Source organism: Musca vetustissima, unplaced genomic scaffold (genome assembly GCF_032173495.1).
Source record: "Musca vetustissima isolate MV318-11 ecotype Yass unplaced genomic scaffold, APGP_CSIRO_Mvet_v1 utg44898, whole genome shotgun sequence".
Lineage (NCBI taxonomy): Eukaryota > Metazoa > Arthropoda > Insecta > Diptera > Muscidae > Musca > Musca vetustissima.
The window spans coordinates 142519-168648 of NW_026882659.1; the positions used below are offsets into that span (position 1 = coordinate 142519).

The window sequence follows — 26130 nt, forward strand, 5'->3', positions numbered from 1 at the left end:
GCAAATAAAGGAAGCCAAGAGAAAAAAGGGAAATTAATTTCGAGTTAATTAAATTTTGTGTGTTGATGCATGGCATGTTAAATGTTCGTTTCAATTCATTTCGCTGTTGTTGTTGTTTTTGTTATTGTTCTATGACCAAGTTTGAACTCTTTCGTTTGAACAAATTTGTTTGTTGTTGTGTGTTTACCTAAAAGGAGTTTCAAGTTTGCATGTTTTATGTTAATTAAGCCAAGTTTATTGCACCAATAAATACAAAATAGAAAATAAAAGCTCATTATCGACACAACTTTGTAAAAAAGTCCAATTGAACAACTTGTTGGCAAGTTGTTGAATGTGCTCTTTTTTGGTTTGGTGGTAAGAATGAAAGTGTGCAGTGAATAATTTTTTTGTTCGTAATTTCGTTTTTTTGGTTTGAAGTGGCAATAAACTTTTGTTTTACGATTTTATTAAATATTTAGATAGCAAATAAGTGGTTATTATTACAGACAGGCATACATATGTTTTCAATGAATCACGAACTGATTTTTTTGTTTCTGTTTTACTTATTTATAATAATATTTTGTTTGCAGTATGATTACTATCAATATTTCTATGTAAATATTTTGTATGGTTATCTTTCTGTTTTATATAAACAATAACAATTACATTAATTGTACTACAACGACACGAGAACGTATACATACGAAGATATTTATTATTCCTTTTAAATTGCTATTTATTTAAGCCGAAATTTATATTTCACATATGCAGCAACGATTTTCAACTGTCAATAGAAAAAACATCAACTTTGATTTTTGAAGAAAATGCAAAAAACAAAGCGTTGCGAAAAACTTTTCCTATAAGAAATTTGTCAATGAAAAGTTTTTCCATTCAAATCAGTTTATTCGTTGAAAACAAATTTGAAAGACGATTGCTGCAAGCACAATGCATTTGTAGGTAGCTATGATTCCTTTGCCTTCTCGCTGAAATAGAAAACTACAAACAAAGCAGCAGAGAAGTTTTTTTTTATTTTCATGACATCTTCATCATAGAGTTGTATTCATCTTTTACACCCACATGAATAAAAGTTTTTGAAAAAAGGAAGAATACAAACAATGGAAATTAATACTTCTACGTGTACTTATGCGTAATTTTGATGGATCACAAAGCAAAAAGTGGGAAGGCGAAAAGTAAAAACCTATTATTTGCCATATAAAAAAGATTGTTCAAAGATTATCAAACAAAATTGAAATGAAAATACGAAAACAGTTTCAAAGGAATCTTATTTGAAGAGAGCTATTTTCATAAAATAAATATTTTTTTATGATTATTGATTTTTCAATTTGAATAACATTCAGTCGAATCAACCGAAAAAAGCAATAGTAGAAATAGCATATTTATTTTTCAAATGTTCCGAATTTTTTGTTGTCAGTTCTGTTGTTTATTTTGTTAAAATTGATCCATGCTGATTGAAGGTTCATTGTTTTGAGTAGTTGTCCTGCAATCCAGGGGAAATCTAAACTAATTATTAGTTGAAGTTAGAAACAGAAGTTTTCACACACAAAATAAAGTAAAAACAAAAGTTTCCGAAATAGAACTCAAAATATGTTGAACTGGATATTGTTGAATGCTTTACAAGATATATTGACTGTGTAGATACATTGGATGCGGAGTGTTAGAAATGAAATATTTTTTCTTTGTAGAGAGATTTTTTCGTACAAAATCCGACCCAAATACAAATATAAATACACTCGTGATTAGGTAAAAAATCTGACAATAATCAAGAAAAATATGAAGATTTTCTATAGTTGGTTTGGTTCCTACGAAAAACATTTATAGAGTGTTAACAAATGGTGACAAAAATGGTCAAATTCTATTTTAATTCGCAGAGGCTAAACATAGACTAATGAGCCTAACGAATATTATCCATTACATAGCCAGCAATTATCTGATTTCTTTTGAGCCTGATTTCTTTTCAGCGACTTCAGAATTTAATGTGATTGTCGGATAATAATAGCTTTCATTTAGACTAGACTTAAGGGCTAACGAGTCCTCACATACCCTTGTATACGATTTAAAATATGTCTCATCGAAATATCGGTTTTAGATCCCAAGTTCCTTTGGATCGAACTAGTTTCAGAAGTAGAAAGAACAAGAAAAAGGTTAGCAAATCGAGATGTACAGGAGCCAGAAGAAATTTTACCAACGAATAAAAGAGCACTAAGGAAACTTAGTGACAAATACAGATAGCGTGTTGAGGATCTGGAAGGAGCACTTTGTAAAGTGGCGGTGAAGAAGGTACCTCAGAACCAATACGAAATGACCGTATAGAGTGTATACCACCTAGCCAAGATGAGGCCAGAATAGCAATTAATCTACTGAAGAATAATAAAATAACTATACCCATCGTCACCTGGGTTCGCAGCCGAACTATTCAAGGCCGGTGATCAGATGCTGATCAGGAGCATGCACCAGCTGATGGCCAATGATTGGAACCTCAGCATTCTGTGTGCCGTTCACAAAAAGGAGGCAAGACGATATTATGTTCCAACTAAAGAGGAATTAGTTTTCTTTCCATGGCATATAAAGTGTTATTCAGTGTGCTGTGTGAACGACTGAAGCCAATGGCCAATGACATTATTGGACCATACCAATGCAGCTTTAGACCTGGCAAATCCACCATAGACAGATTTCTACACTGCCTCAAACCCTGGAGAAGACCCACGAAAAATATATCGACACATTCCACCTATTCGTCGACTATAAAACCGCATTCGACAGCCCAATCCGCTCAGAGGTATTTAACATCATGCCACCTTTGAAAAAATTGAGAAGGAGTCTGGTCTGACAGTAAATGGCGAGAAGACTAATCTGGTAATATCAACACGCAAGACCTCAAGTAGATTCGGATTAACTATGGACTTGAAAACTACAGCTTTGAGGTTGTCAGAGATTTCATCTACATCGGTATCGTTTTCAATAAAACAAATGACATCACTTTTGAGATTCGGAGAAGGATAGTGTTGGTCAACAGAAGCTACTATGGTCTATGTAAGCAATTTAGGAACAAGGCCACCTCTCGCCAGACCAAACATACTCTCTACAAAAAGTTGATATTACGCGTGCTGGTATATGGATCAGAAGCATAAATACTTGCGCAAACAGATGAGCCTACTCTTGGAGTGTTTAAGAGTGTGGCATATTTGTTTTTATTTAGCTTTGCACATGGTTATATTTTTCCCTAATCCAAAAATCGGTTTGTAAATCTCACATAAATATAACAGCGTAACCGAATTGATCCAAACTGTTCACATCGTAATATATTTAGCAAACCTTCATTAAATCTGAAGATTGAATTTATTGGGCCTTCCAAGCACTAAAAATGGTTCGGTATTGTTATATGGGTGCTATATCAAAATGTGGATTTATATTGGCAATTTACTGCGTATACATTGTTTATTTGAGAAAATGAAAAACCAAACTACCTAAACTCAAGTTGCAAAACTGGTCTAGGAACATTAATGTACCGCAAATTAAGCTGATCCTTTGCATGGCAGCGATTATGAAGTTATATTGAAAACTTTCTGGAAATAAGAATCAAAGCCATCCTTAGAATACCTAAAATGAGGCATATATCAAAGTGCGTAAATGGGACGGAATCTTTATATAGGAGCTATGTCCAAGCATCGATATATGAAGAATATATTCTGCATAAATGTGTTATAACCTACAAGACCCCCTAAAATCTCTATTTTCAAACGATTGAGCAACCTTTTCGGCCTTCGAATAGTTCGGTTAAGAATAGTGAACCACTTTGTTTCAGCTCGGCTTTTTTTACCCGACTTTCAGATCAAATTCTCTTTGAAATATGAAATTGTTTTAAATTAGATTTAATGTGTGTGTATGTAAGAATATATGTGTATCATATTTGAATCCCTCATAATGGTCAATATTTAAAATTTGACAGACACTAATTCTCTCTCTCTCTATGTACAAATAACCACGAATACTTATAAACTATGATAATTACAATAAATCAGCCAGTCAAAACTACAACAAATGACTGACAGCAGAAATAACACTTTCGTTCGAAACCAAATTGTTTATTTATAAAATATATTTGTTTATTTTTAAATCGCAGAAAATCATAACCTCAAAGGCTTTACATCATGTATATGTGTCATATTTAGAAAATCCACCCAAAAAGAAATATGACAACGAAATATTTGAAATGAAAAATCTTAAAATATTCACATGTTGATGAAATATATACTTAAAAATACCAACAACATCAAAACACACTCACACATGGACAAAATTGGAAGGGAAATTTTACAGCAACAGTGAAGGTCAATGTATTGAAATGGATAAGTCGAATGATAGACTGTCAAATGTGAAAATTATCTGGGGTACAATTTGAAGATAAGATCAAAATTTTTGTTCTTTAGAATTAAAGTAAAAATTTTGGATCAAGTTTTATATTTGAAAATATAAAATATTCATTATTACAATGTCTTCCATTTTTTGTAAACATATAAATTTGTTAATCTGTGTATCGGAAAATATATATTAGAATAACAAACATGGTTTATTAGTCTGTCAGTAGTAGTCCACTTTCACTCAGCCATCTGTGAGTAGGCGCTGTGTTTAAGTAGAAAGCAAATGCAATTAACGGCTGTCCAACTCAATTTCCAATTCCGAAAAACTTGTAACCCAGAAGACGGGCGACATCGTCATAAAAATTCCTAAACATGCATATTTTTTAAATGACAGCTTGTTTTTGGAATTTTGCACGTATTATAATTGCTATTATGATTATTAGAACATTAGAATGCATCGGGCACCACAGAAATAAACAGAGTGTGCCAACGAGTGAGCATAAATTGTTTAGTGTGCTATGTGCCTTTCCGGGTAGGCAGCAGTAGCAGCAACATCACCACAATCATCAACACCACACAATTTGACTGACCCACATTTGTTATAACGCCTCTGTGTTCTGCAATCGTTCGTTCGTTCATTCATTCATTTTGTTTCGTTCTATTTGAAAATTTTCTTCGATTTTCATTCGTTTGGTGTTTGTTTTCCCACTTTTTCTCTTCGTAGCAACATTACTACTAGTGCTGCCAGCCATAGCATTATGATGATGTCTTTTGCTGTTAATTTATTTTTGTTGTTGTTGTATTTTTTTTCATTACATTCAGAGAATGGCTTTAAAATTAAAATACAATTTGCGGTTTATTGGCATACTAAATAAAGTATTTTCGTCGAATACTAATTTGAAAACAATGCCGCATAACGCGATTGCAAAGCGAACGAATGTGCGTGTTTTATGTTGAAGTTGTGATGTGTTGGAGCAACAACAACAACAACACCAACAACCACTGAATGGGTGTCTGTCTGTCAGTATGGCACTTTGTTTTAGTTTCATTTAATGACTTTTTTGCTGTCATCCATTTGTTTTTCCTAGTTTTACGACAACTGTCTGTTGCATAAAAATGCATTTTCTTTCTCAGCCGACAGACCGATTGTCGAACATGCCGTCAAATGCATTTCATAAAACGATTAATGATTTTTATGTGTTGGCAAGAAAACACCAAAACGTAACACACTTATTTTGTACATTTTGATTAAAATTAGGATTTTATGGTGTTTTGCTAATACCCTATACAATGCCTATTGAAATATAGTTTTTATATCTAATGCCGGAGAATCGTTTTATTGACGCTATTAGTGAATGAGAGTTATGGAACTTAGGTTAAATGGATAAGCTCAGAACCAAATTTAATGTAGCTTGGACTTTTTTTCTATCGTCTATATAATCTATATTTGGAATTTGATGAAGATACCTAGTCTTCAATTCCTCGTAAAACTTTCCAACAGTGGTGCTATCATGGTCCAAATTTTGGACTGATTTCTTCATACAGTTTAGGGGCTTTATCCCCAAATTAGAGATTTTTGTTCAGAAATGGGAATTAGATTTTTGAATTGAGGTCTGGGGATTTTGAGTTTTTTTTTTCAACATTTATAAACAGTTTTTAGTTTCCGAAATATGGAAAAAAATTTCAATATAAAAACATTTACAAATTAACTTATTACTTATAAAAATCGAAATCAATTTTATTAAAGATTCTGGCAGGTTCTGGAACAGAGCTAAATGTAATATACAGGGGATTGTCTTAAAATGGTACCTTCCCATTTTGGAAAATTTATAATTTTTAGTCGTCTTTTCCAACATATCTGACTGTAATTTACTTTTTACTGGGTTTTAAAATAACTTTGCTGCAAATATTCAATGTAGCCCTTCTGTATGGGGTCAATAGACATTCAAGTATTTGTATAGTCCACATATAAGGGTACCGCGCCATTTGTGAACATTAGTTGGCATTCCGTGTTCTTTCAGGGTGTTAAAGGTCACTGCAGATATATTTCGATATAAGTGCATATATATATTTAGACTACATATACAATCTTTAGCAGCATTTTAAGTGTTTTAAGATCCACGCGTTTTTTCAACAGAAGTTACTGAAATTTGTGATTCCGGGTCAGGGTAGGATACAAATCAGGACAATTTTAAATGTAGGCCCATACTTTGACAGAGCTATCATAAATGTTTCACATGTGGTTTTAGGTTTTGAACGCTCCCCTTATGTTGGAGGTATGAAATGTTCAGCCTGCTGTAAGTCGAAGGAAGTTATATACGGGAGTTGTATTTATACAAAGAGATTTAAATTAAACTTGCAGACACAAATCGGCTCATCAATAGTGTAAAAAATGATTTGCCGTGCTAGCTTCTAAACCTACAAAGTGGTAAATTTAGTCTCCCCAAGGGAGGAAATTTAATCCCTGTATATTAACATTCATACTACTGATCAATATTTGCCGATATTGTAACTTATTTTATTAAAGAAAAATCATATGATATATAAGTTGAAGTCGGTTAAATATTTATTACCATACCACTCGCTTCAGCTTTTATCATATTAATTTAATTTGCCTACCAATTTCAAGGACATATTCATTGTTAAATCATTCTATGTCACTCAAAATGGAATTGACTTCGACTACACAATGTGCTGACAGAGCTAGTTAAGATTGCAATACATTATTCAAGCAAATTTGCTACAATGCTTTAAAAGAGTATTTCACCATTGCAGCCAGCTTCTGATGAAGCAATAAACAAACCTTGAAGGACACATGTTTTATAAAACAACTAGGCTAATTAAGGATGATGATTCTGTTGTACAAAATTTGTACTTGCACAATGCCTAACAGTACCAAAAAGCACACCTAGAGCAACATGTCATTAAAATCAACCCTCATGTTGAACAAGAGCAAACCTTACTCAGGTACCAAACACAAGTAAAATACAACAATAAAATTTGTATGTTTAATTAATGTAGTTAAGCTTGAAATAATGGCAGCCATCATCATCAACAGTAGTAGAGCGACAACAATGAAAGGGGGGGTACGAAAAAGTCACCCAAAGAAGAAAAAAAACATGTCGTATATGTAAACTCGACACGGGGTTTTATTTGAATATTTCTCTGAAGAGGTATTTAGGTTTTTGTTATGTCCTTTGTATTACAAGGTAAGCCGAGTGGTAGTTACTTACCCAAGGGGTGGATAGAGATTTTGGCAAAATAAAAGAGAAAGAATCAAGCATCAACTGCATATCTTAAAGGTTGTACAAACCGGGGGAGGATAGCTGATGCCATGTAATCATTTGCCCGTATCCTTACAGCGAAGAAGTATATTGAAGAACACAAATATTCACTTAATCTCACAAGCAACTACTTGGCACAAACTGTGTTTTTTTGAACGTGTCTCCCTCAAAAAATTTGGGGCAACAAGTTGGATTTTTATTTTCCAATTTGTCCCATGGCATGGTGTTTTTTTTCGATTTCTTCGACATTTCCACTGTTACATTTCTAAGGATGTCGGATGTCAACCACCCTCTCAGATTTTAATTTCAAGTGTTTCGGATGTTGGAATTAATGAGATTGTTTCTGGGTTTTGTGTTTTCTACTCTTATTTCGATTAAATTTCCATTTACATTTCCCTGGTAATTGTATGGTAATGTTGGGGGATCAATAGATGTTTAATTGTGTCTAAGGATTATTGCTACGGGGGGCGTTGAGGTTTAGAAATAAGTGGTGGAATTCTGTGTGAAAATTTATGAGGTTAATAGCATTAAATGTGAAATTACCATATTCATTTATTTTAAATTGGAAATATAATTTTATTAGGAGGGTAATATTTAGAAAAAATGTAAGACTTTCACGACATTTTTATTGAGGAAGGAAGAAATTGCTTTTACATCGGTAACATTAATTTAAGAGGGTCAGAAAATTAGAATCACCCTTAAATCATAGAAATCATAGATCAGAAGAATAACTCTAACTTTACCTTGAGATTTTCTCTCCACTATACTATAAATTACAAATTTTTAGTTATGTACTAAAAAATTGCGGAGATTTTTGTAAAGAAAGGCTAAAAATGGAACACTGCAGGTGCGGTAAATATATGTGGAGAGATACAAAATGTCGTTCTTAGAACTAAATTCTACTCTTTTTAAAGTCTCCACTTGTATAGATTTTTACCAAATCTGTCTTATTAAATGAAGAATGTTTAATATGAAATGGGTCCAGGTTTCGTGAGTTACCGATTTAAATAACTTTTTTCACAAAGTAATATTTAATCCAAGATTAGATGAAGTTGTAAGAGGTAGGCTATGGGTCCAAACTTATGGTACATTGCTCACAAAAAATGTTATAATGTAGAAGAAAAAGAAATATACAATATTTGGGGGCCACAAGTTACATCAATTACATCCGAAGATGGAAAATATAGGTCTACTCCTACTGGAAGCTTCCCTACAAAGGTTCAACTTTTTGAAAACTTGCAAATTTGATATGAAGTGAAATGAGTATCCTATTTGGTCCAAACTTTTCACATCGTAGTAATTTGACCAAGCCTTGATCAAGTCTGAAATGGGTCTCATCGGTCCATCCATCCTTGGTTCAACAATTTATGGAGAGGAAAAAATAGTACGGCTTTTCTAGTTTGCGAGCTTTTATAAGGTGGTGCATATCTAATTTATATGTAGTTCCATTAATTTATTAAACCACTTACTATGCCGGTGGATTTTACAAGGGGTACTAAGTAAATATTGCTCAAGAGTAATATCAAATAAAAAAATGGATTCAGGATCCTATAAGCTTTTTGAACCGTTGATGTTACTTCTCAATCCTCTCTCAGTTGTAAAGTTAAAGAGGAAATCTTCACAGGTCCAAATTGGATCGATGAATTCCGACTGCCTGGCCGTTTATATTCTAACATTGGAATGAATTATATTACCCATACGATAATGGATTAATATAAATATGTGTAAAGGACTTTGAGTGTCTTAATATCTCTTGGGAAAATACAAATCATCTGGCGCTCGCTTAGATCTTAATAAAAAATAACAATTCCATACAATTTTTATATTAATAAATATTTTTTTAAATACGACGCCAATATTATTGTCCGTTTATTATCCTTTTAATCTAATTTTATTATACTGTTTATTGCTATTACTCCTTGTTTGCACAAATCTAATAAAATAAAAAAATTGTTACTCTTCATAATGTGGGATATAAACTTTATGGCTCGTATCCCATAAAATATATATATTTATTATGTATTTCATTTTCTTTTACGCCAGATTTGTACAGCAGGTCAAATAGCAATATGCCAGCTGTCAAAAGGTTAACTTCGAAAACATTGGATTTTTGACATTTTAAGTTTAATTTAATAGAGAACGGAGAGTTGTCTACCGAGGGATGATTAATGATTTTCCTGTTCGTCACACGACTTCAATTTTATGCTCCAATATACGAGTGGCTGTCTCCGTGGCTGTGAAATATTGATGGATATTTGAGTGATTATTAAGGAAGAGATATTTGTATAAATGGTGGGGGTAGATTATGGTGTCACAAAGCGAGTATTTATGGCATTTGTATAAATGATGGAGCTATTTTTTTTTGAAAAATTGTTTGTCACTATTTGAGGCGATATGTGTATAAAAGTGAGCAAAGTGTTAAGTTTAAGGCAAGTGGATATTTTAATAAATATTGCACATGACTTTCGCTTTGACCTGTATTTAACTTCATTTGGAAACTCCCTTACATTTTTCAATAATCTTATAAAGTTAGTACCTCCCATACCGTTGCATTTGTCCTTTTTTGCATTTAAAAAAAAAACTTTTATTTCAAATTAATTTGAATATTTTAATTCCCCTCGGAGACTTTCATTTCAGTTCACCATCACTTTTTGTTCTACTTACCGTTTATTGCCCTTAAATTGAGCTACTTCGGCGTAACGTCTACCCATGGGAGCCTCTTGTGGACTCAACAGTGCATCACATTGCAGTGGCAGACTACAGGGCTGTGAGTCGATTTCATCTGGTTCAATGTTACCCTCATCAATGTCCGTCGAGCTACCAGTACCACTGGCTTCATTATCCTCCTCAGCAGCACCACCACCAATACTGTTATCCTGTTTGGTGGCATTTACATAATTGTGCAGTTTTTCTCGCAACGAGTAGTCATCAATGCAAGACGAGGAATTTGAAATACAATTTTTACGTTCTGCCTCAAGATCCTCAATTGTGACGACATTACCATTTTCCAAATCATGATAATCATCGAGAGCAACATCATCGCCCGATGAAGTACAATCCGAGGAAGAAGATGACGACGACGAGGTATTCGAGCGACTGACACAACTGTCCACACTAACCAAGGAGTTGCGATTTTTGTTGTTGATTTTAGTTTTGGCCGTCGCCGTTTTATGTTCATGGAGATCCTCTTCATCGGTGGAAGAGTGATTTGAACATATGGAAGAATCAAATGATTTACTCAACGACGATTGTTTAGTATCCGTGATGAGTTCATTACAATTCTCTGTGTCTATTGTGGAAGTGCTCATGTTGTGCGTAATGGTCTTTTGGTCCTCGCTATCGCTGGGTGAATCCTTTTGGGGCACAATGATAAGGGAGGTGCGTTTACGCAATGAATCATCTTTGGAGTCCATGTTTTTGGTTAACGTCTTGTCCGATTTGGCAGCAACTATAACTTCAACTTTGGAATTACCATTTAAATGGTCTTCCTTGGTTTGGGTTTCCTTGACAATATCGGCCGACATTTTACAGGATTAGTGTTCTTTGCGGAATGTTCTTTTTATGCAATTAGAAATACATTTTTGGAGAAAGTTTTGTTTTTTTTTTGTTTTTGGTTGGTTGGATGCTGCTACTTGAATATCTGAAAATTGAGAATTATTTTAGAATATGGAAATTTTCGCTAATATGGTATGCCACTGTAGCGTGAGTGAGTGTGAGCTCTTTGTTTTTACGAGTTTGTTTTTAATATTTCTGAAAACACATCAGGCGTTCCATAGGATTTTTATGGTTTCAAAAAATTTCATTAAATATCAACACTTGTCAATCATATTTCATAAATTTTCAAGTCACATTTGTTTGAGTTTTTGTTTTAATGGCGCATACTAATGTACATACAAATGTGTGTATGTGTGCATGAATGTGTTGTATGGTGCATTTGATAGCCTCGTTCTGTTTCATTGCATTTTGATGAATGTGTCTGTGCTGTGCGCCTCCCCCACATAGGTTATGGCACCGGAATTTTTGTATTGATTTCCAAACATTTTTTTTTTGATTTTTACTGTGACTGACAACATTGTGTAGCGTTGACAATGTATACGGGTATGTCATATTTAATAATTCAGTTTTGTCTCGCTCTTTTATTGTTTTTCTTTTTTTCCAGTTTTGGTTTTATGGAAATTGATATTTTTCTCCAACAAAACCAATGAGACGGCAGAGGTGTAAATATGATCGTCTGATTATTTATGTTTGATGAATATTAAATAATAATAATCATAACATCATCATTGTTGTTGTCAACAACATCATCATCATCATAGTCATATTTTCTTTTTTCCTTCATTGATATGTGTGTGTATTAAAGAATCATGTGGTATTTGTCATTTACATTTATTTCTTATTCAATATTCATTCACAATATTAACTAAGTGAGTCAGTCAGTCAGTCAGTCAGCCGAAACCATTCATGAATTTTTTTTTTCATTTTCTTTTAACAAAACGAAACAACCCTCTTGGTTTGTAAACAGAACCCCAAGGGGGGAGCTGCTAACGACCACTGTCATAAATTGTATCAAATTGCATTTAGACCATATGTTGGAGATATTAAAATAGCGAAACGGAAAAGGAAATGAATTTAGACATTGCGGAGAAGTGAAATAAATTCTTGTGATATCAAGTTGAAATATTGAAATAAATTGATAATTAAAAAGGGGAATAGTATTACACGGAGGGGAACTATTTTTTCGAAGTGAATAAGTAAGGCTTTAAAGGGGAAATGGGTTGTTTAGTTTAAAATAAATTTTGCATTTTGAAATGAAAAAAATGTAATTATTTATTTACCATTGAAAATAAAAAAATCTGTTTAACGAAATGCCAAATTAATATTGAAAAATCTGTAGTGTTGACGGGTTTTTTGGGATACCATTTGAATTTTGTTTTTGCAAAATAGTTTGGCTGAATTTCAGTTTGTTGTTTTTATAAAAACAACTATTTATTGTTGGGGAATGTATGGCATTGTACATTGAAAAATGTAATGAAAAGATCTTAAACCAAGCGGGCCAACACATTTAGGTTTAGGATGGATTTCGAATTCACATTTCGACAAATTAGAAACTGTGCAATAAAATCATTACAACCCTATTCAATATTTTATGGAAATATCTCTTAAAAGGCCTACTATATATTTTTCTGGTCTATGAAAAATACGTTTTCAGATATTTTTATAGCCAGAAGATTCCGCTGACAAGTTAAAACCATTTTTTAGAAGGGTCTTAATCGTAATGGAAAAAGTTAATCGATAATTGCTATGAGCACTGTAGAATATTTTAAAAAATAATAATCGATGTGTTTAATAATCTCATTTCCATTTTGAAGCCAAAAATATATAGCAGCCCTCGTAGAGGACATTTTTTAATGCAACTGTTCAAATAATTATAACGATCCAATCACGTTCGATAATAAAATAAATATTTGTTTAAATTTTAGTTTGCATTGTGCAAAATGTAAACATTTGTTAATAATTGTTATAACAGCAATTATATATTTTAAAAATACATATTTGATATTTGTGCACATGTCATAGGATTTATTTTATTGGTTTGCCATTGAAAGGGAATATTGCGGCGCAGCCTTCCTCAAATTGACAAAACAAAACCAACAATAAATTCGTTGTTGATTTTGCAAGAGGGTGGTTTATTCTTTTCGACCTGACCAATGGTCATAAGGGTTAAATTTATTCGGTTGATGGTCATGAAGACCAAATTAAATAAGGTATGATGCACTTTTTTGGCTTTTATAATTACTTTTCATGGAGAACTCGGCCATCGTCCGGGACTTAAGAATTTCACGCTTGGATAGACTTAAATTCGAATATGTCCATTCATACCATTTTATTAAAAGATTATATAAAGCCTGATGGGTTAGGGTGACAATAACATTCAAAATTAAATACGATCTACGATATTATGGCCATCGGTTTAATGAGCATTCTGCGTAGTGACAGCTTCCCCAAATAAAATTTCTCCTTATGACATATTCACATTTACTATGTCTGGAATATATAAATTCGTAAAAACCACACTATGAACAGTTTTCACTATAAATAAATTATATAATTATTTCAATATTACAACATTTGGTTGCAATTAATAATTCATTCGTAATTTCACTTTTAAAAGTTTTCACAAAATGGTCAATTCAATTTACCATTGTTACGAGTTGGGAATATTATTCTATAATGGCACTTTGATTGAGAGTCATACAGCAACCAACTCGAACTTAAACAGGGTATATGGTGTGTGTATGTGCTGGTAGACAATAAATGGTCAATGGCCATACAATTGACATTTTGCACAAAAATATTGTAAAAATTAAGTGTTTTTTATTGTTGTAGTTATTGTTGTTGTTGCTATTAATATTAATAAAGTAAACAACAATGAAAAACACTTTGATTGTATGGAAACCCAGGGAACATTGTGTATTAATGGTGTTTTACGGTTATTTCTTTATCTTACATACACACACAAAAACACATATCATTATTACATTCCCATCATGCTGACTATGGACAATTTTGCACCAAAGTAATGGTCATTCACTTATGGGATTTTATTTCTCATCTTTTGAAAAGAGAACCGATTGTTGCTTCATTCGCACTTTTATAAGTGTTTTTTTCATTTCATTTCTACGCTTTTGAGATGTTAACGTTTTGTCAATATCAACGAAACAAGCTCGATCGACAGACAGACAGGCATTTGCTGTAATTGTATATTTTTTCCAACGTTTTTTATTGTCGCTTTTCGTAAGCTGTATTTAACCATCATTAATCACTTTCGATTATGGCTCATTAATATTGGACACCCCAAGAGTAGCTGTAGAGTTACTGTTAATGTACGCCGCTATTAACATGGTGGACGTAATAACTGTTTACGTAACCATATTTGGTAGTAAATATTACGTGTGTGCGTGCACACACATTGAGCTACGCACCATAGGAAAATGGAAGAAATATGTGGTGCCAAGGAAATATGCATTATAACGGGATAACTACTTGGTTACTATTTTATATAAATTATAGATGTGGGTTTTGATTTACACCGAAAATTATTACATCGACTGGGATATATTGGTCCACGTTTTGATATTGTCACATTTCCGGTATTTTGAAGTCTATAGCCGCATTTTCCAATCAAAGTGGCTGTAACTTGGTAGGTGAAAAACATTATAAATGTAAGATTTGGTTCTGGCATAGCCTTTACCCATTTGCGGTATGTGGAAGATCCAACCCTAATTTTTCAACCTCAGTGTCCGTAGTTTGACATTTTTCAGAGGATGTTTTGGCAGAGGACGTTTTGACATATACCCCATAACAGATTTCCGATCTATTTTAGTTAGTTTGAATGTCCACCTCATGTTTGAGGGTATGAAACATTTAACCTGTTGGAATATAATATTTTCTAAAAAAAATATCAATTTCATGCACTTGCAGTACCCATCCTATTATACACACTTGCTATCTACCCATTTTTTTATTCACTTCGCTGAATAGTTATGAAATTTCTAAAAACAGCAAAAATTCATAAAAGAGGAATCATAAATTAAAACCACTCCATTATCAAAAAAAGCCATGACAGAGACAACCACCTACCGGGTGGTAAACTAAAAACGTGTTGACAAAAAATATGGACTTCAATTGAATTTAAGCGACAACTGCAATCGACGCTTCACTTAGCATTTAAATGCATTTCATGAAGGCTTCTATGTTTGGATTGCATTGAAATTGGTGTTGGTATTTGGTATGCATGCACATGTCTGTCGCCATAGCTAATTTAAAATGTATCAAATTGAATCAAATTAAAAAAAAAAATAGTTCCGTTTCAAATGCAAATAGTGATATGCGGACAGAGCGTAGGTTTTTGATAGGGTTCACATTGAATAGAACTATTAGTATACGAAATTAAAATCTTGAATTAATGGCTGTATAACAAGTACTGTTCCCTTCTATCGCAATACCTCGAAATATTCTTTGGAACCAAATAAAGCGATTTATACTGAATAAAAGTAAAGTTCTATATATGTATGTAGCTTTATATGATCGTATGTCTTTCTTCAGTATGTTAGTTTAAAGCATAAAATGTTCGTTTTTCAAATGCTGCTTTTCAGGTTCTCAGAGGGTTAATAACTTTCTAGGAGAACAAGTTGTTTGTCGTATCGTTCTAGGGTGATATCAGCCACATTATGAATATACCTTATCTCTTAATCTCGAAAAAATGGTTTGTTAGAATCCAAACAACAACTAATGAATATCCCATATAATGGAACCAATATGATGTCTAAAATTGTCTAAATAGTTTAATTTTGAAGAATTTCCTTCTAAAAGAAAATATTCGGCTCATCTATAATACACAATAAATCTGATAAAAAAGAATTACTATACGATTTATAATATCATTGAATAGATCAAAGAACTATTTCTGCTCGCTAAGGCCATATCATAAAATATGGGATAAGTCATAAACAAAACGCTGACTTTAGAGTAGAAAAAAAACTAGAATTTACCACATTATTCTTTAATATACAAATGGCAAATGGAAATTCCATAAATTAGAAAGTGTTAAAGGCTCTCCCCAGCTAATATTTTTACCTATCTCACATTCAATTAAGATCAACACAAATGCTTATTTATGATGTGTTACACGCACACAAAGCATCTCATCTTTATTTTTTTTTTTTGTATTCAACATTTTTTAAAATTAGAATATACGATATGCTTAATCAGTTTTGCTCAGCCTTTAGGCTTTTCTACAAATGGCATTCATTAATTTGACCTTCAAATAAGAATTTTTGGTTCCTTCTTTATTTTGTTTTTGTACATAACAATGTAATTTAGTTTCATTTTAGGTTCAGATAAAAAATGATTTTACATTTTTTGAAAGCAAAGTTCTAGCTGAGACGCTGATTGTTAGCAGTCTCCCATGTTGTCCACACAATTGAAATGTTTTTTTGTTTTGTTTTTATTTTCTTGTTGCCACACAGTGGAAGTATTTCGCTGTGACAGACGATAGTCGTCGTCATCTCCCTGCTTGATGTTGGGGGTGGTTTTGAAAATTACACAGCGCTTAACTGAGTGGCTAATTTTAAATGCAAAGAGCATATGTTGAAATGGCAGAAATTAAAGCAAATATTTTGGCGCCAGTTATTTTTTAAATTAATATCATAACCAGTGTAGTAATAAAAGCAAATCGTATATTTATTGAATGGTATGTGTGTGTCTGTGTGGGCGACAGTTTGTACAAACGCATGAATATCAGCGAATATTGAAATCGAATAAGTGCGCGACACTCATAACGTTGTGTTGTAACATGTGTTACAATTTTATGCGAATATATATACTTTTATTACATACCGAGTTCAATGACCATTGTTACACTGGGTGTGTTTTTCAACAGGGAAATGTTTTGAATATTATTATTGTAAAAAAAGTAGGTGGGATTTTGAATAAAATGAATGGAATAATTAAGGGGTTTCAATTTATTTTTTGTTTTTTATAAATTTGGTGCAAATGTAACCTTTACACTGAATATACATATGACATACTTTAATTTCGATTTAAATGTTTTTTTTACTGTTCTACTGGACCAAGTCATTGGCATTTTGAAACGGCATTGTTTTTTACAGTGATTATGTTCAAATATTTATATATTTTCTTCATACAAATCAGAAATGCATTTATTTATTAAAAAAATAACAAAAAATTTCGAAAACTACAAAATTCAATTCAAAATGTTTTATAGCCTATTTTGTCGACAACTGAAAAAGCTAGTCAAAAATGTTTACGATGCTAGAGACCAGTATTGCCAAATAACAAAAAAAAAAAAAAAAAAAAAAAATTGCTGTTTTAAACCGATATTTTATGAACGGTGTTCAAAGTTGCCCCCTTTCTCCTAGAACGTTCACAAATTAAAATATAAACACCTAGTTTATAGAAAAGTTTAAACAATTCTAATTCCTGCTTTGTTTTAATGGCAAAGCTTCTAAATAATTGAGATTTATATTTGTGCAGGTGATTTTGATGACCAGAATAAACGATACAAGAACTGCTTTTTAATTTTTGTAGCATATTGTGTTATTTTGATCGATTATTTGACCGTGTCGATAACACATTACATAGTACATTCCATTTTTGATATTATATTTTCGATCGGTTCTAAATTGACATTTCGGGTTCTTGGAGGACTCGCCGAAACAATTAAGAAATGTCCATGTATTCACATAGGTCCCATATAAAGGTGCCGTCCTTTAACCGGGGATTTTGGAAGAAAAATATCTCTTGGCAGAACATTTTCAATCTAGGTCCATGTTTTTATATATACTGCAATTTTATGAATATAATTGCCGCAATTTTTAACCTATATTCCTAAAAATTTGAAATTCGCATTATCAAACAATCGCCTTACAACCAATGAAAAAAAATATCATGAATCTGTTCTTAGCAATGTGTTTCCTATATTTCTTTGGCCTTCAGCAGCTCCTATATAAAGGTTAAATGTGCCTCAACTCGGTTGTGAAGACTCCCTCGTTTAAATAGATTCCCTTAAGCTCGTCTATAGAAAAGTCCCTGCTTCAGCTCGTCTATAGAAGACTCCCTCCTATATCTGCCCGATCGACATGAAATTTTGTACATGCCGATCTAACGTAGCAATTCTTGTGAGGTATGTGCGTATTCGTGTATATAAATCTGAACTGATATTACCAATTTCAATAGGGTTCGCTCTTGTGCCAAATAAAAGAACTGTTCCAAATTTCGATCGGATCACAAAAAAAAAAAAAAAAAAAAACATGAAGTATAGATTGACTAAGAAAGTCATTCTAGCATATTCTAAAAAGTTGATACCTTTGCCTATTACAAACTTTTTCAAAAATACATTATATCCTGTTCCACAGTGCAACAATAACATCAGTTTTTTTTAAATAATACAAACATTTTTTTTTATCAATAAGGAATAATTTTATTTTTACTCACAATGTGTTGTGTTTCAATCACCATTGTTTAATTACTAGCTTGTTTAGGTAGTTCGTATATAAGCGAACCAAAGACCTAAGATTTTTCGCCTCAAAAATAGTATCGAGGTGAAATATACAATCTGAAATAGTGTTACTTTATTTATATTAATTGTACGGTTACAATTCCATTTCGTTTTAATATTCTAAGTAAAAATCCTACAAGGTCAATGTAAAGGTGTATACAAAATCAAAACGGTAAACTTTAATTACCACCATTAAAATGTTTCAAAACGTAAACCACAACACGTCGAAAAAATAAACAAAAAAATAGACACTGATTTAAAATTAACCTTTGGTGTCAAATTACCCTCATTTAAACTATGGGGTCAAAACGACTAACGACTTTGTTGACCTGTCAAACACACAAGCAGCTCACAACAAATGTAAATAAATAAACGAACAACGTTTGTGTGTTACGATAAAACCAAATATACTCGACCCAATACAATTACATAATTAAGTATTTTTGAATGTTTTTTTGTAGCTGTCAGCTCACGTATTTAACTTCCCTCTTAAAAATTTTGTTACAATTTTTTAATGGTCATATTTCATTTATCTCCATTCAGCCACAAAAAAAAAAAAACAAACTATAAAATTTATAGCAGCACAGCCCAGTCGATCCATTTAATTACATTAAATTGCAAATTCGTGAGTTGTTATTGCCATGTTTAGACAACAACTAATACAACAATGATGACGACGACGGCGACAGAAATCAGTAACATGTTACATGACGGAGAATAAACCTCGTTCGTCATAGGCTAATTTGAATACATTTTCATTTACAAAATAAAACAGAGATAAAAACGAATTGTAAAAAAACTGCCATGAGCCCTGGCTCTTTAATTAAAAGTGATTTTATTTATCAATTACAATTGTCAGTTAGATAGACAAAGCTATTAGCGTGACGTGGCTGCAATTCATATGCAAATTGTTTTCCCTGGAAGATATTTTTAAAAGCTAATTGAGGGAAAATTACAACTAAATTGTATGACAAGTTACAAACATGCTAGTTGATGTTAGAAAGATATTCAATGATAATAACAAATCAATAACATCAACATGGCATTGTTAACCTACCCTCTATTTGTACAAATCAACCCATATTTATTGTTAAGAAAAAATTTCACCGAATATTGATTTTCATTGAGAAAATGAAAAGTGTGAAAAACAAATGTTTGACAACATGAGAAATTATGTTCATCACTTTTAAGATAGATAGACGGGGAAGAAAGTGTGTGTGTGTGCCTTGTTTGTTTATTTTGAAATATTTTGTAGTAAACACGTTCCTCTCTCCACTCCACCCCTCCCCCATCAACATTTATTTATCTACAGACACAGTTTGTTCTCCTTGTATGCCACAGCAATTGGTTCTGGTCATGCACGTCGTTTTGTAGCCTATGTTACACGTGCTAAAGTCATAATTTATGATTAAATTAGAAAATTGAAAAAAAAGTCGACAACACTTTGGGGTGATGTTAATGACAAATGTGCTAAAATTGTCACAACAATTCCATATTCATTTCGATGAAAGTCTCATTTACAACCCCTACCCATGGTCTGGGGCTTTCAGACCAAACCAATTGATTGAAATGGTAAGGATGGATATCATCATAACACGACCAACAACTGGTGGCTTACAAAATCAACAATATACCTTTTTTGAACTGGTGTTGTTGTTTTCGTTTTTGCTTATTTTCAAAAAAGGGGTTGTAATCAAATTAATATAGAGTCTCTCTTTTTACAGGAAGTAAGGCGTCGAGGAATATTCATTGGAATATTCATTTATTTCGATGTTTTTGTGGTGTTTCCAACAAAAACAATAAATAAAACAAAAAACACAACATCAAAAACAAAAGTGTACAACTAATCTACCTTTGAAGCTTTAGACCAGTCACAACAGCAACAAAAAACCCCGAGCCATTTAAATGAATAAATCATTGACTGTTGAGAAGGTATGAAGACAACATAAATGTGGCTGCTGCTCGAAATGTCCCAGGGTAGATCAATAGATATATAAATAAATAACCAAAAAGGGTGCACAAAGATAAATGTCTATATTTAGCAGAAATATTCCCCCATTAGATGTCAATGGCACATTCGTTTTAGTACCTTTGGTGGAAATTTATAACTGAAATATGGCGAGTACTTTAACTTGAACAAAAACCATATAGGAAGGGCTATGTCATATACTTATATTGTGTTGTACTTGTTTTTTCCAACCACACATATTTATTAGATAACTGAGCTAGTCATATTCGCATGTTCAAACGTTTTCTGATTAAAGTTATTGGAATATTTTGATAAATTTTTCTTCTGGGTAGCCCCCACATAAAGGTACCCTCTAAAAAAGCGGATCTTGAGGATTTTGGACAATTTTTTGGGTTAGCCACCATAGGCCCAAATTTTCGGTATTGTGAGGGGTTTGAGCGCGTTTCTCAACCGAATTAGCTGTAATTTGGTAGCAAATCTTCCTACAAAAAATATTATTATTAGCCCACTTTTGGGGGTAGTCTTCAATAATATACCCTCCACCATAGTATGGAGGGTATATTAGTTTTGTTTTTCCGTTTGTAACACATCGAAATAATCATTTCCGACCCTATAAAGTATATATATTCTTGATCAGCGTAAAATTCTATGACGATCTAAGCATGTCCGTCTGTCCGCCTGTTGTAATCACTCTAGCGTCTAAACGAATTGAGATAGAACGCCAAAATTTTGCATAGAGTCGTCTTTTGTCTGCAGGCAGGTCAAGTTCGAAGATGGGCTATATCGGTCCACGTTTAGGCATAGCTCCCATATAAGGGTACCCCCAAATTTTCAGTATTTTGGGGTTCTTGAGTGCGTTTTTTTAACCGAATTCGCTGAAATTTGGTAAAATGGGTTCTTTTTGGATACCAAATTTTTCCACTAAAAATTATAAATATGGGTCCACTTTTTCTGGTAGCCCCCATATAACGGTACCTACCAATTTTCTGTTTTTGGGGGGTTTTGACCGGATTTTTTCACCGAATTGGCTGTAATTTAGTACTTTGAGTTCTTATTGGGTATCAAATCAGTCCCCAAAAAATCATAAATATAGGTCCATTTTTTCGGGCAGTCCTCATGTAAGAGTACCCCCAATTTTCGGTATATTGGGGTTCTTGAGCCCGTTTTTCAACCGAATTCCCTGTAATTTGGTATTTTGTAGTCGTATATGGTAACAAATCTCCCTACTAAAAATTATTAATATTCACCCCCTTTTAGGGGTAGTCCCCTTATAACCCCCTTTTTTATTTTATTTTAAAAGAGTTAGCTAATTTTTTCCGTGTGTTTGGGTTATCCCATATAGCTGTATTCCACCATAGTAGGGGGGGATATTCGGTAGACGCAATTTTCAGTTTATACCCTACATAGTATGGAATTCTAAAACGATTTAGTCGATTTAGCCATATCTTGTAATAATTTTTGTCCCGGAGGATATCGACATAAAAACTAAAACGTGAGGTTTGAGAATGAACTGTATCGACCCGCATTTAGGACCAGGTCCTATATAAAACATCCTACATATTTATGCCGCTTTAGTATGCCTCGTATATAATATTGCCCTCTAAATTGGAGTATTTTCAGGATTTTATACATATGATTCACCGTACCATGCGTTAATAATATATGCCAATATTTTAGGGTTTTGAGATTTTAGGAAAACCCCTATTGAAATTGCTGAATTTTCTATTTGGTTTACAACAATCGATTGGAAGAATTGTCGCTATATGTTTGTTCCCTATGTTTTCAGTTCAAAAATTTGTCAGTATTTCTATGGTGGAGGGTATCCAAAGTTCGGCCCGGCCGAACTTAACGCTTTTTACTTGTTTTATATTAAAATAGTTAACTGATTTGTTCCGTGTGTTGGAGTTGACCTCATATTGGTGTATTCCACCGTAGTATGGGTGATATTCTTTACTCGAAATTGTCAGTTTATACCCTACAAAGTATGGACTTCAATTTCGGTATTTTTAATAATTTTATCGTGAAGGAAGGTAATGAGATGCAAAACTAAAATATTATATTCTAAACTGAGCTATATCGGCCATTAATGAAACACCAAATATTATATAATGAAACACCAAATATTCGCCAATTCCTACACAATGATTGATTACATTGCGTAGGAGTTGGTCCCGCTTTAATTATAGCCTCATATAACATTGCCCTTTAAATTGCAGTATTTTGAGGATTTTATACACACGTTCCACCCTACCATACGTTATCAATATCGGTCCACGTTTCGGGGTTTTGAGATTTTAGGACAAATTTGATATACTTTATGTTTTACAACAATCGGTTGGTAGAATTGTCGTAATAGTTCCACTTTTGATATGTTCCCTATATTTTTATTTCATGTAACTGTCAGCATTCCTATGGTGGAGGGCATCTAAAGTTCGGTTCGTCCGGACATAACTCTTTTTTCACTTCTTTATTACTGACATCGGAATAATCGAGCATTTGGACCCACGATTCGCTATGAGTTTTAAAGTCCTGTGAAAATTTGTCGCGGATCAAATCAATTGATATCAACGCAAAGCTTCTTATATACCGAATACTTCACTTGCACAATCGTTTCCTGTAGAAAAACTAGTAAAATATTTACAATTTTATTATTTTTTAAGACCTCCGTAATTATGTTGTGAGGGTAATATAAGGATATGTGGTCCAAGAGCTTGTAACTCCATGAAATATTGGTGTTAGATTAACCTATTAGTTTAAAGTCTATATATTATAATATTAATCAGTAATACCATCCTTGAGCAAATAACGCGAAAGTTGATCTTGACTTGGTATTTAGCTCCGAAGAAAGAAAAATTATAAAAACTTGAAATCCAGAATGGGGGCAGGTCCTTAAGGCAGGTCCATGTTTTGATATAGCCCCATATGAAAATCGATACATTCATGGACCCAGTCACATTTTCCAACCAAAGCTGCTGTATTCGTGTTTTCAGAGGATAAAAGAACCGTCATATTTCCAGTATCTTAAAGCTCACACAACCAATGACTGAATTCATTGCTTAAATTTACATTTATTACTTCTTAAAAGGTTTTATTTTTCGTTATGAAAATATTTTCACACATTTTCACAATGACACCATCAAATGGACGAAACGTGGCTGTTGTGGTGACAGCATTACCAAAAAGTTAACAAAATTAAATTAATTAACACAATTTGGTTAATTAAGGCAAATATTTATTTCACAGTCATAAAAGAGACACTCTCGAAAACCAAAAACACTCTCTAAACAATCGTAAAAACTGTTTTAAGGGAGACCATAAAATAAACATCAATAAACGGTAAAACAACAGCGCAAAAATCGCACACACACAGACACAGTGTCAAAACATAAGGTATTAAAACGCCAGCAGTGACATGTCATACTCGGAATTTAATGGCAGGCGCGCTAATCTGCATGGACTAAATGGTAAGAACCCATAAATCTCTCAAACCAAAAAAAGCAATGCAAAACAGAGTAGCGAAATGAAATCAACACGGCCATAAAACAAAAAACTTCGAAAAGCTTTCACAACAATGGAGAGAAAAAAAGGATATCTAGCAGCTTAAGCATAAACAATACAATCACGCTTTCCAGCACACACACGTATATATACCGTGAAATGACTCTTCAATCCTTTAGAGCATGTTCCAGTGGGATAAACAACAGCAGCAACCCTTTCAAAGGATATGCGTCTTCCTCTTGTTGTTGCTGGTATCTGTTTGTGGTGGTTATTTGCGATATGAGTCGCTGATACAGCTTTAAGTGAACAAAATAATGAAGAACGAAGAGAAAGGATAGAGGCGAACAAAAAAGGAATTATGGCATTAAAAATAATTTGTAAATTTTAATATGATATCATAAAGTCCTTTTTTGTAGTCTCTCTCTCTCCTTTACATACTACCATTCATGCAGAGCATACGTGCCGCTTGCATTAATGAGAGAAATGGTAAGAAAGCCAGGCAGCCAGTCAGTCAGACAATATGAATATGAAAATCCTGCCACTTGACACTGTAATTGCCGGATATCCTTTTGTTTCGTTTCTTTTGCACGGGGGTGAAAGAAAAGACCAATGTACGTATGATGTTTGATGTAATCTTTCTTGATATGAATATACCGAAATAACGGGGAAAATATTTATATAGTGAAGCGTGATTCAGCTGTTGTAACTTTAATAACAACATGAATTGAAAAAGAACACGAATATAATGAATCAAATTTCACACAGCCATCAATTGGGCCAGAATTTCATGTAACTGACCATTAAAGTGTAACCGAACCGAAGTTCCAATAATACCCCCCGCTGACCAAGGCCATTGTAACATCTTTTACTAGTTTACCCCCGGAAGAAAGTTTAGCTGTAATTCATAAACTCAACGATCTTGAAAACACACACACAGAACACTAATAAATGATGGTATCCTTGAACAATAAATGTCAGCATTTAAGGGTGATTTTTTTCTACTGGTGATACAGTGGTCTCATTAAAAGACATTTTTTGAATTATATGTATTGGAAATATATAATATGTAGGATATAGATAAATCGATTTGAGACCTGAAATTGATGAATAGAATTTTCGATGTTCAAAAATTGGGTTAATGGACATTTCTAAATCGAATGTAAAACTTTTGAAACGGATTTGGTCCGAAGAGTATGTACATATTCAAAAAGAAATAAGATAGACCCATAGTTATATTTTGGGATATTAGAGGGTATAGAATCGCTTTTTGAATCGCTCCCTCTACTGGGTTTTATTTACTTTTTAAACACTATTAATGTATTTTTTGTTTTTAATATTCTGTCACACGGTTATAACCATTCCACTGTAACCGTGCAACCTAAGTTGCTACCACAAAAGAAATTCACATATCACATAACTTAGCGAAACTTTTTCACCCTCACGTGTTGGTTGTGTTTCATTACAAACGGTCGTCGGTCATGTTCTTTGTAAGAGGGAAAACTTTTGAGAAAAAAATCGAACACACACACAGCATGTGCGTGTTTCTTAGTTTAGAAAACGAAGAACATCATTTATTGCAAATACAATCAACATTTGTTTGCAATCGAATATACAATCAACCATTCCGAACGGAACAATGTTAGAGTTCATCAATATACAATTCACACGTTTCACACTAAGGCTAAGACTTTGGCCTCCCCCTGTGTGTGTTGGTTGCATGAATGGCTGTATAGCTGTCAGAAGCGGTTACAACAAAGTTGTGTGGTTGTTTCTTTTTTTTTTGGCGATGGTGGTGGTTCTAGTGTTGTTGTTTTCGTTGTAACCAATCATTTGACATGACATTAAATCAAAGTTCTTGACATTTCGCACAATGAAACGTTGCGATTGTTTCTTTCAGGATTTTTTTTTACTTTGCAGAATTTCACACGGTTACCAAATCGC

The 26130-nt window shown here is 33.0% G+C and overlaps 1 protein-coding gene across 1 annotated transcript in view; it reads right to left on the reverse strand.

Annotated features, from left to right (window-relative positions):
• LOC133329269 (protein sprint) overlaps nt 1–26130 on the reverse strand; it is a 172139-nt gene that overhangs the window by 76783 nt on the left and 69226 nt on the right. The gene's annotated exons all lie outside the window — the stretch shown is intronic.